General features: G+C 34.8%; 1 protein-coding gene across 1 annotated transcript in view; it reads left to right on the forward strand.

The window, feature by feature from the left end:
• Nucleotides 1-3,725, forward strand: part of LOC124159112 (tachykinin-like peptides receptor 86C) — a 230,499-nt gene extending 226,774 nt beyond the window's left edge. Inside the window, exon 9 of the mRNA XM_046534669.1 lies at nt 2,940-3,725. The gene's annotated coding sequence lies outside the window, so the exon portion shown is untranslated. The remainder of the gene's footprint in view (nt 1-2,939) is intronic.
• The last annotated feature ends 7,045 nt before the right edge of the window (nt 3,726-10,770 follow it).

The following is a 10,770-nucleotide window of genomic DNA, read 5'->3' on the forward strand; positions in this document are numbered from 1 at the left end:
TGAATAGCTTCAAAAGCACCGAAACATTTTCGCTGTGTACTTAAAATTAATTCGAGCACTTTTTGATTATAATTATGTGTGAATTAATGCTTTAATCAAAACTATATACTTTTCTACCTGATGGTATGCCAGGGAATTCATTTCTGTTTCTTTCATTACTCTTTCTTAAACCGCCCATTCCTGTATTGTCGAACACTGTTTGAATACAAGTAAGTGTATAGTCATACTTTAAACGAAAACTGTAGAATTATATACCTCAGGGTACACCAGGGAATTTATTTTTTTTCATTCCTTCTATTTAGTGCTTGGTTTCTAAAATTTTAAGTAAGGGAACGCATACCCACACATTTAATCCGCAAATGACTTTTAAAATATAAGCCGCTCCCGCACCCCGCTAAAACTTCCGATTTTTTTAAACTTGAGATGAAAATTACAATGAGGAATCATGATTTACCATGTATAAAAAGACGGTGAAATTTTTATAATTTTTTTTAATATACGGTATTCGCAAATGGAGACAAATCGCATCAACTTGAGTCTTGAGTTGGACTTGAAAACTTTATCATTTCAATTTTCTCATCTCGCAGAGCCGAATTAAAGTACTCAATTTTCCCTGATAGGTGTTGTAACGCCTTTCCGGCCAAAATCAAGCACAGCTTCTACCTTAATCCACCCAGTTCTATAAAGTCGAACACTGTTTGAATAAAATAATGCGTAAAGTAATTCTTGAACCGAAAACTGGCCGTTGTTCTACCCATCCATAATTCGTTCAAGTGTAGGCCAACTTGTTCACGAAAACTGTGAGGCATACGGAACCAATGGGACAGATTATGTATGATATGAGGGTTGCGTAACGATCAGGATAATTGACAGTTACATATAATTTGTTTAATCATTTATTATTCATTTCAAGATGAGGTGAAAACAAAATGAAATTAAAAATGATCCATTCGACTTAACACCTCAAAATAAATTTTTTACTAAGTTTGTAAAATAACATTGCTTTCACAGATCACACATATTGACGCTAAAAACTACAGCAAGAGTACACAAATGCGTAAAATTCTATGAACATATTTTTTAAATACACTGCTTTCTTAAACTTGATGTAATTTTCATAAAAATAAAGTTATTCGTCCAAAATAATATCAAAATTTTGCGGACAATTAAATACAATAGCAACGTACCCTCATGTTACATGATTATAATCTATACATCTCGGTTTTTTTCTGCAGCAAAATTAGCATACTAGATTTATCAACATTATTACTTTGAGTATTATCGCCATAAAATCTTACGTAAATAATTTTATCTTTAAACACAATTTCCATAATAAATACCACAAAAATCTATTTTATTATCAGTCGATGAGACAAAACTAGGTGATTCGATTCTTAAATTAAAACGAAAATTAAAATTCTATTTTTACGGTACATTTTAAATCTTTCCTCTTCGGCATGGAGTTTCAGTTCTTGCTTCTATCTTTATGGATCTGTGCGGTTCTTAAGATTCAAACGCATTAATTAAAAGTAATTCATATCTTACATTGACTCTATGTCAGGACAGTTTCCGCGCTTCTTCAAATAATTAAGAAATTGCAATGTGATATCTAGTAATTGCTTCAGATATTGTTTACATATTGATGGAAGTGGTGTATTTTAACTCCAGCATAGTCAAAGCTTCCGATGTGATTTACCCAAAGGAGTCCCTAAATAGCATTTCTACTCTTAAAAAAATACCGCGTTTGGCTGAATGTTTGATTCTAATTTACCTCAGCACGATTAATCAATATTTGATTATTACAGTAACGGTGGAACTTAACTTCCCGGCAATACGTCTCTCTTTTACAAGTATTATTTCATTGAAGTGCCGATGAGTTTAAAATTAATGAGAACCAATTTAACGAAAAAAAGGCCACACACATTTTCATGTTATCGAATAAAGGTAGAGGTGGGAGGGAAAAACGATCGCATATAAATATCTACCCCCAAAAATTCCAACATCAAGAGAGATAAATTTCTATCCTCGATATTTACCTTGTTTCAAGCAACGAAAACTCGTATAACGATCTCATGCAGTTTTTTTATTGTTTCAAGTAGGGTAAGAAACAGTAAATTAGTTTTGCGGGAGATACTACGTGACTAAGAAGTAAAACTCAAGCCTTTCTCATTATATACAAATACATTCTTATTCTATCGCAGTAATGAAATAAAGACGCTTTTCCCTTCAAATCATTCCTCCACACGGTATTTTCACGTCCTTAATTATAACTTCGTCACCTACTCTCAATAAAATACGCAAATACGTAAATGCTTTTGATTCAATTGAACGCAACTACATATATTCTGCGTTAGTGATACATTTTTGGGATGCATACGCATATTTTTATAGGTACTGAAAACATTTCTGAGAGAATATAGAGTTAAAGCATATTCTGCTAAATTCTTAATAGCAAAATGGAATTTTCTTGCTATATTATCAAATCGAAGGGACCATAACTTTCTTGTAATTGGATTACTTGATAAAATATCTGGTAGTTTTCATAGCTTTATTCTTTTCCATTAAGTTGTAACACTAAAGATATTTTTTCATTAATTTTTAAGTATCGATGGCAATACTAAGTGAAAACACGGTCCGCTTCTCTTAGAACACAGCCTTTAAAATCTATAAAAAAATTCATTATTTTAATCTCTTGCCCATCAATGCTATGTGAAAATAATCAGTCCGCTTCAACTTACGATCCATATGTTTGAATATCACGTTATCGATTTTACCTATTTTTATTTCCTTGCAGGATGAAATACTTGAGCTATTAATAAATTGTAGTTATCCTAACAATGTATATTATACCACAGTCTGCTATAAATTGGAATTTAAGAGCAGGACGGCTTAAAAGAACTTAACAATTTGTGTCCTCATGATTACTTTTTTCTTTGCAGATTGTCAAATAGAAGGGTGCACCATGGGATGCAGTTCCCACAACGTTCAACTTCCTCGTCCGGTGACGCCACCCATGAAAAATTTGCAGCTCAAAGAAAGAAATTGGTTCGCCCGTGCGAAATAATTGACTGCTGTCGGTTGAAAAGGGAAACGCCTTTTTTTTACCGGTGGATGACTCTTCCACGCCCGCAAACAAATAAAACTTCGTTGAAACTGGTGTTTTTACGCGTCGAAACAAAATTCTTTTCATTTTCCTCCTCGAGGAAAAAATAAATGTGTACGTACAACATATATATATATACGTGTATAAAATTATGATGTTCTTTCGTCCACCATACGCTCAACAGGTGGCGGAAGTTTAAAAGTTAACCCGTGGATGTATTCTTCGAAATCTCAACTCCCCCTGGTCTTTTAATTTCCTGAATTGTAAAAAGAAATCCTAGTCTAGGCCAGCGAATTTTCCGGACTAAGGGACATCAATGAAGGGAGAGGAGTTGAATGTATGTACCCATGGAATTTAAAGGGCAGGGGTTTTATTCTCAGCGCAAGTGTTACCTGATGTACATTCGTTAAGTTCGCAACGAGACTGACTTATCGAAGTGAAAACACATTCTTATTTTTCTACTGTTAGTTCTTCCTGTTGAATAATCTGATATGTCATTCTGGTGATGGCAGCTGTAAATATGATGGAATGCTTTTTGTGGTTTCCCGATGATTTCCCAGTGTAATGACTCTGTGTAGCTTGGGTGATTGAAATGTGAATAAATTGATTACAAATACATTAATGGAAATGTACATAATTTCTGGCTGTGAAATCGTAACACGTGGTGACACTGTAAATGAGATAAATCTAGCTTTTTCTGCGATGCAAATAAAGTCCTTGATTCCTATCCAAAGTTTACCATCAAAGAGTCGAACCATCACGTGTTCCTCTAATCCGAATAAACCAACATCGTAAAACATAAACCTTAACTCCGGAGAAAAGAAATTGATAAGGGCGATGATCGTCCCTCAATTTCATTAATTGCGTTTCGTAACACAAATAACATTTATTTACATTAACAGTAGTAGATTTATAATCATTTATTTGTATGATTGTGTACATCACATTAATAATTCAATATAAAAACAAAAAAATACTCTTTCCTAACTTTCCTTTTGTGTGATACCTTTTCAGTTACCTATGTTTATAAAAATACCACTGTTAGTTACACCATTTATAACTCGAGAACGGCTGAAACGATTTTAATTATCTTTGACATGTTTGGTTCATCTCAGCCCCGGATAAAAAATAAAGAGTACAAATAGCTAAAAGTCAAAATAATATTAAAATCATTTAATTCAAGCTGAGCCCAGCTCGGGTTGAGTCGTCAACAAACACATCACTACCGTGCGAGTACACAAACTCCAAGCAATTCTTGACTCAGTGATGGATGTAATGTAATTCCTGTCGACGAATCGAGCGGATTCTATTCGTTTCCTCGGAAGTTTTGCAATTTCGTTTCAACGAAAGATGAAACAGTGTTCCCAGACATGATTTACAACCACAAAAATCACAAATGGTTGATTGAGCGAGCGATTTTGGCGGCTACGAACGAGGACTTGGATAATTTAAACTTAATTTGGAATCAAATCGTTGGTACCTTGTATTCCCTCAAGTCTATTGACTGTGTTACAAACGAAAACCAAGTCACCAACTATCCGCCATCACCTATTTCCAAGCCGATTTTGATTTATTAATGGTCTGAACTAAACTTCTCATTGATTATTAGGCGGTACGAAGTTTGCCGGGTCAGTTAGTGCAATATAATGGCATATTTAGAGATAGGCAGCATCTCTAGGGATACAAGGCTACCCAAACACGACTACAATTATATCCATTTTTGCTCTTTATTGCGGACCAAAACGATAAAACCAGTAGAAGATTACGTAGGTCGTGAATGAACAAGAGAGAGAATGCTTGTCATAATTATAGCTCCCACTGTCCTCCAACATTATTCCCGATGACACAAAGATTATAGTTGTATGACAGTATTTACTACGCATCCACAAGAAAAGGCAATCTAGATGAATCTATTTTAAAATGATATATAGGAAACATTCCTCAGGGGCAAAGTATCAGCAAGAGGAATCCCTTTCCGCTTTCAAGTTAACGGGGAAAAGGCGTCGAGTGGTAACAATGGCATGAGTTAAAATTAGAATAAAATCCAGAGGGCAAAGAGGCTTTCACCACGGAACAATTTACTGGATTAATAATGAACACAATGGTTATCCCAGCTTTAAAAAACAGTATTTTCTCAGAATGCTTTCAAGCAAAATTAGAATACCTCACTGCAAACTAGACGAAAAATGAGCATTGATGATAAATATGAATTTATTCTTTATAACCACACTTCCTTCACCAATTTTAGCACACATATAAATGCTTCTCATTTATTACGTATTCCAACCTTTCTTCCTTCTACAAAACAGTCCACACACTTGAGATTATCATAGCGCTCCACTAGTATTAACACTGGGATGAAAGAGAGTTGTGAAGCAACAGCCTTGTGAAGAATGCTTTAAGTCCATCAATGCAACAAGGCTGCGCTTTTTTATACAAAAATGGCTTTAAAAACAGTTTTAGTATTGCACTGTGAATTTTGATACTAAAAAGACAAGAATTAACGCATTAACTAAGGGAGATGTAAAAAATAGTTTCAGGCTGGATTTTGTGAAAGTTCGATATATCCATGATAAAATAGCACAAATGGTAATTTCCACACTTTTAATACAAAACTCAACAATCGACCATGATTTCAACGCATTTAGTGCATTGTCATCTAGTTCTGAGTTATCATAAAATTGGAGGTTGATAGCCAATCGGACAATAGGTTGAAATTGAGTTGCAGTATTTGACTACGACAAGACGGCGAACAACAGAGCGAACTTAAAAAAAAACGCTGTAAAGTGAATATCATGAAATGACTTGTTTTCCTGATAGAATTTTGGGGAGTATTTTCTCTACAGCTAAAAAATGAAAGGAAAAAGAAAAATGACGGTAGAGGAAGATTTATCCGTGTGTTCCGAGGAAAAAACGTGTGTTTGAGTGATTCATGAAATAAATATCCAAAGCAGTGATCCGTAAAAACCTTTCTTCGCATTAAAGACAAACCTTACCAATGAGAAGGATTCACGGGAGAAAAAGTCGCGTGAGTCAACAATGACGAATATAAACGCCTACGTTGAATCGGGCCGGGGATGCCATAAAAGGAATGAGAGTCTCCTTCAAATAATTTAAAAGTTTTGTGTAAAGTTTATTTGCAGATGTAGGCACTCAGGTGTATTAATTTGTAAATTTTACTCTCCTCATATGTTTTCTAGATCTTAGCATTAATGATTGACAAAATAACGACGCATTGTCCGTTTGATTAGGAGTTAAATGGGAATAATATATCGCTTTAAACCATAAAAATATTGAAGGTTCCTAATATTATTTTTACTGATTGCTACTCTCCGTCGAAAAAAATTCCAACGAGTCATCAAACATTTTACACATGCTAACTGCCGAGGTATAAAAACAACGTTCCCCTCGCAAGTGTTACGGGTGGATTACATGACATAATGGTATCACGGTCACAATGCAAATTTCAACAGAATTACAGAGATCGTACGCAGAGGATGTAGAATATCGCAAATGAAAAATGAGCCACACTCACAAAGATGTGACGCATGCAAGCACATACCTACACTGAAAAAAATTAAGCTATTACTATCAAATTCAGATGAAATTTAACAAACTTTTCAGTTATTATGGGACATTGAAAAATTCGGTAACAATTACCAAACCAGTTTGATAAATTCTACCAAACTGGTTTGGTGATTGTTACCGAGCTGGCCACAGCCGTTTGATATAAACTACTAAAATTAATAGGATGATAAAACCAAGGCAGCGTGCAATGTGAAAGACTTTCCAACCAGAAAAACGCAGAAAACACTACCAGCATAGTAAATGTGACGTTTAGAAGGATATAACCCGCAATAAAATGCTTAGACAAAATACTTTGGCAATGTAGAAAAACTTTGTGTTTTTTTTTACAGTTTCCATGAATTTTAACAGGAAATTGAGACAAAAACTAAACTGCAGGGTTAGATTACCGAAGGGTAGGGCAGGATTTGTTCTATTAATATCTACCACTCATTTTTTACATAAATTACCCGGGGTTTTGATAAATAATAATTATCATCATAACTTATAATTGTATTATTTTTAATGAATCCAATTGAATCACTCAGTAAGATTTCTACTGAAACACAAAAAATTAAAAAAATAATCCATAAAAACTGTGAAATTCTCTTCCGATATCGCAAAGTTAAAAGTTAAGAAGTTCAAGTTTACGGAAAATCCACCGACTTCTAGTCAGCATTTCTGTTTCCTTCTATACTCTATATGCAGTGTAGCCGCCTGTTGGTGTGCAGTCGAACCCTAAAAGCACAGGGGACAAGGGATAGGATACCCCACAGGACATCTGCTGATCGGAGTAGGGCCTTGACCCCCTTTTCGGTGGCGGATAACACCCTGAATTTTACTCGGATGAGGAATTTTGTCACTCTCCGCGTGGCAAGGATGCTTTTTCCAACCGGAGTGGGGAATTATATTTTTTCGGTTGATACAAAATTCCGCTTCCGAGTGCAGGAAACTAGTCACTTGTTCCGCCGACGATAAATTCACCCCTGCCACGCCAACCCGACGGGAATTACATCGAGTTGGTGTTCCGACAGCGTCCACACGATCCTAGGTTAACGCTAGGAATTTTAAGAGAAAGTAAATAATACGCATACTGTCGCTAAAAAAATAGATCAAAATTACTATCTCAGTAGAATGAAGTAAGGGAGAAGCAAATAATTAACTGCTTTTTTGAATATACAAATAAGTGTCTCCAATGTAATATTCTACAATTTCCGTTGGAGAAAATCGATGAGCGAGTCGCTATTTTGACATCTCCATTAGATGGAGACTGACATTACGATGTAAAAACATAAAGACACGGCGGTTATTGGAGTCAATACTGTGAGAAAGTATTGAGAGTATAATGCCTACGTTGGATTTTGTGAAACTGAATTTCTAATATCCTAAGCTCGGAACCGTTAGTTTTAGCACAACTTGATTGTCAAGTAATTGCCAAGGTAATTTTATACAATTAGCATTATTAAATCCTACTAATGGTGCCGACACATTCGCAACACTATGCCAGACGAAAACGTTATTTTTACCATAGAGAGCAAAAGAAAGTATTCGTTATCCGATAATGTAGTACTCGCTACATAAAAGCTGGTACGACAAATTTGAACCCAAGATCTGTCTATGACGCAGTATTATCGGGTAAGCACACAAACGGCGCGCGAGAGCATGAGGCGCGTTGCAAGAGTTAATCGCAATACGAAATTGCCAATGGACAGTAACAAATCAAGATAAAGATAAGCATAAGCTTGGTAAAATAAATCATGTGCTTAGTTATTGGCAACATAGTTTAAGTATTTTTAACAAAAAAACCTTATCATACCAGGTGGAAACACTACCAGCATAGCAAACGTGACGTTTAGAAGGATTTATTACATTTTATGATATTTCTTGGAGTTTAGGTCAATGTAAAACAAGTTATAGCCAACGTTTCGATTTATTTAAAATCATCCTCAGGGCTATGAAAGAGAAAACATGAACAATATAAAATACAAAGATGACAACGATATACAATATTTTTACATACAAATGTTACGATCGCGTTTTTTATACAGTAATTATAAACTGTAATTTTAAAGTATACACACATATATATATAAGAACAGAATAGGTTACACAAAAAATTTTGACATACCTCTTAACTTTGTAAGTACATATTTATTGGTGTTGTGTTACTAAGGTATTGCCACACCTAGTTACCATTAATTTCGATTGTCATCTTTGTATTTTATATTTTTCATGTTTTCTCTTTCATAGCCCTGAGGATGATTTTAAATAAATCGAAACGTTGGCTATAACTTGTTTTACATTGACCTAAACTCCAAGAAATATCATAAAATGTATTAAGCAAGGTCAAGAATAGAAGAGGAAAAATAATAATAATACTAATTGTTTAGAAGGATATGACCCGCAATAAAGTGCTTAGACAAAATACTCAGGCGATATAGAAAAACTGTGTTTTTTACAGTTTCCATGAATTTCAACACAGGAAATTGAGACAAAAACTAAACGGCGGGCTTAGATTACCAAAGGCAGGATTTGTTCTATGCATAATTACCGCTTATTCTTTATATAAATTAAAATTAAAACATATAATAAGCATTACTATGGTCTATCTTAAGCACACACAGGGAAAAGAGCAATCGGTCGTAAAAAAGGTCGATGAATAAAAAATAGGGGGACCTCGGTGGGCAATTTTCATGAGAAAATCAAAAGTTCAATCATACCTCACTACTCAGACATACTTAATTTAATCGTAACTTACCCAAGTTGCCTCTTTATAAGTCCCCAAAATAGAATAATTCAACTTCAGCTAATTCTAGAAAAGGTGGTCAACTTTACGATGAAAATAAAATAAAAGAAATAATAAAAAGAGATCAAGCATGAAGTAATAAGACCAACTCGGGTATAATAGTCAACCTTATTATCCTTCCAAGAAATCTTCTCAGAAAAACTTCAGCCACAAATCCATTACGTTTTATACCAACTGTTGCACTCTTAACATTACCTCTTGTCATTTTAAATGTTAACTGCCATTACTTCTGTAGACTCAAATTTTTCATTGCTGAGAAATACTAAGCGCATGGTATATCTTGAGTTCTCTATGCACATAATGTATTTAACGAGTCTTGAGTCATTAATGCCACCTCAGGAGGGAATATGTTACCGTTTACCGAGTTCAAAAGGGACGCCATAATTTCCTGCTTCCCCTGTTAACATATAATTATATTTTATAACTTGATTAAATACTCGTAAGGGAGTTTATCCCCGATAGAAAACCAATTATATTGAGAGCAGAGTCTAGAATACGGAGACTAATGGAAAGGTAATAAAATTGAACCATATCATATCTGAAACGAGGGTGGAAAATTTAATTACAAGATAGAAAGGTTACTTCATACTCACGCTTTTTCTTATAATTGATTATTTTTTACTCGGGTACAAGCTTCACCGTACCATTAGACATCTTGTTCCTTTGATCTTGATATTCGATCCTGTTCTCATATTTGAGAATTTATTATACAGCTCAATCAAATTGAAATATAAAAATATTTCTTCTCTTTTACATCCTTTATAACCTGTCCTATGTAACTCATTCGGGGCCGTCCCTTCTTCCCTTCCACCTGTCCTTCAACGACTGTCTTCATCAGGCCATTATTCCTCAAAATATGATCAACTAAGTTTTCTCGTCTTTTGCTTAAGGTTTTAGGAGATTTCTCTTTTCCCCACTCTCCTTAACACTTCCTCGTTACTTACACGGTCAGTCCATTTTATCTTAATCATTCTTCGGTAGCACCACATTTCGAATGCTTCCACTCTTGACTCCTCCGCTACTGTCAACGTCCAAGCGTCTCTTCCATGCCATATAAAAATTAAACCCCAGCAATATCCCGCCCCCAAATATTATTATCAACACTCTATACGAGCACAATATTCCGTCATAAGTAGTGTAAGTGGCTTCAACGGCACACGTCTCAGAACAATAACGGTGAAAAGCCAGCTAGATAAATACAATGCACATAGAATATACTTCTCATCTACATTTGGATAACGACCCCGCAATCCGACTAAATGAGCGTGTGATGGGGAGCACTAAAGGATCCAGAAAA

This window comes from Ischnura elegans, chromosome 5, assembly GCF_921293095.1.
Source record: "Ischnura elegans chromosome 5, ioIscEleg1.1, whole genome shotgun sequence".
NCBI lineage: Eukaryota > Metazoa > Arthropoda > Insecta > Odonata > Coenagrionidae > Ischnura > Ischnura elegans.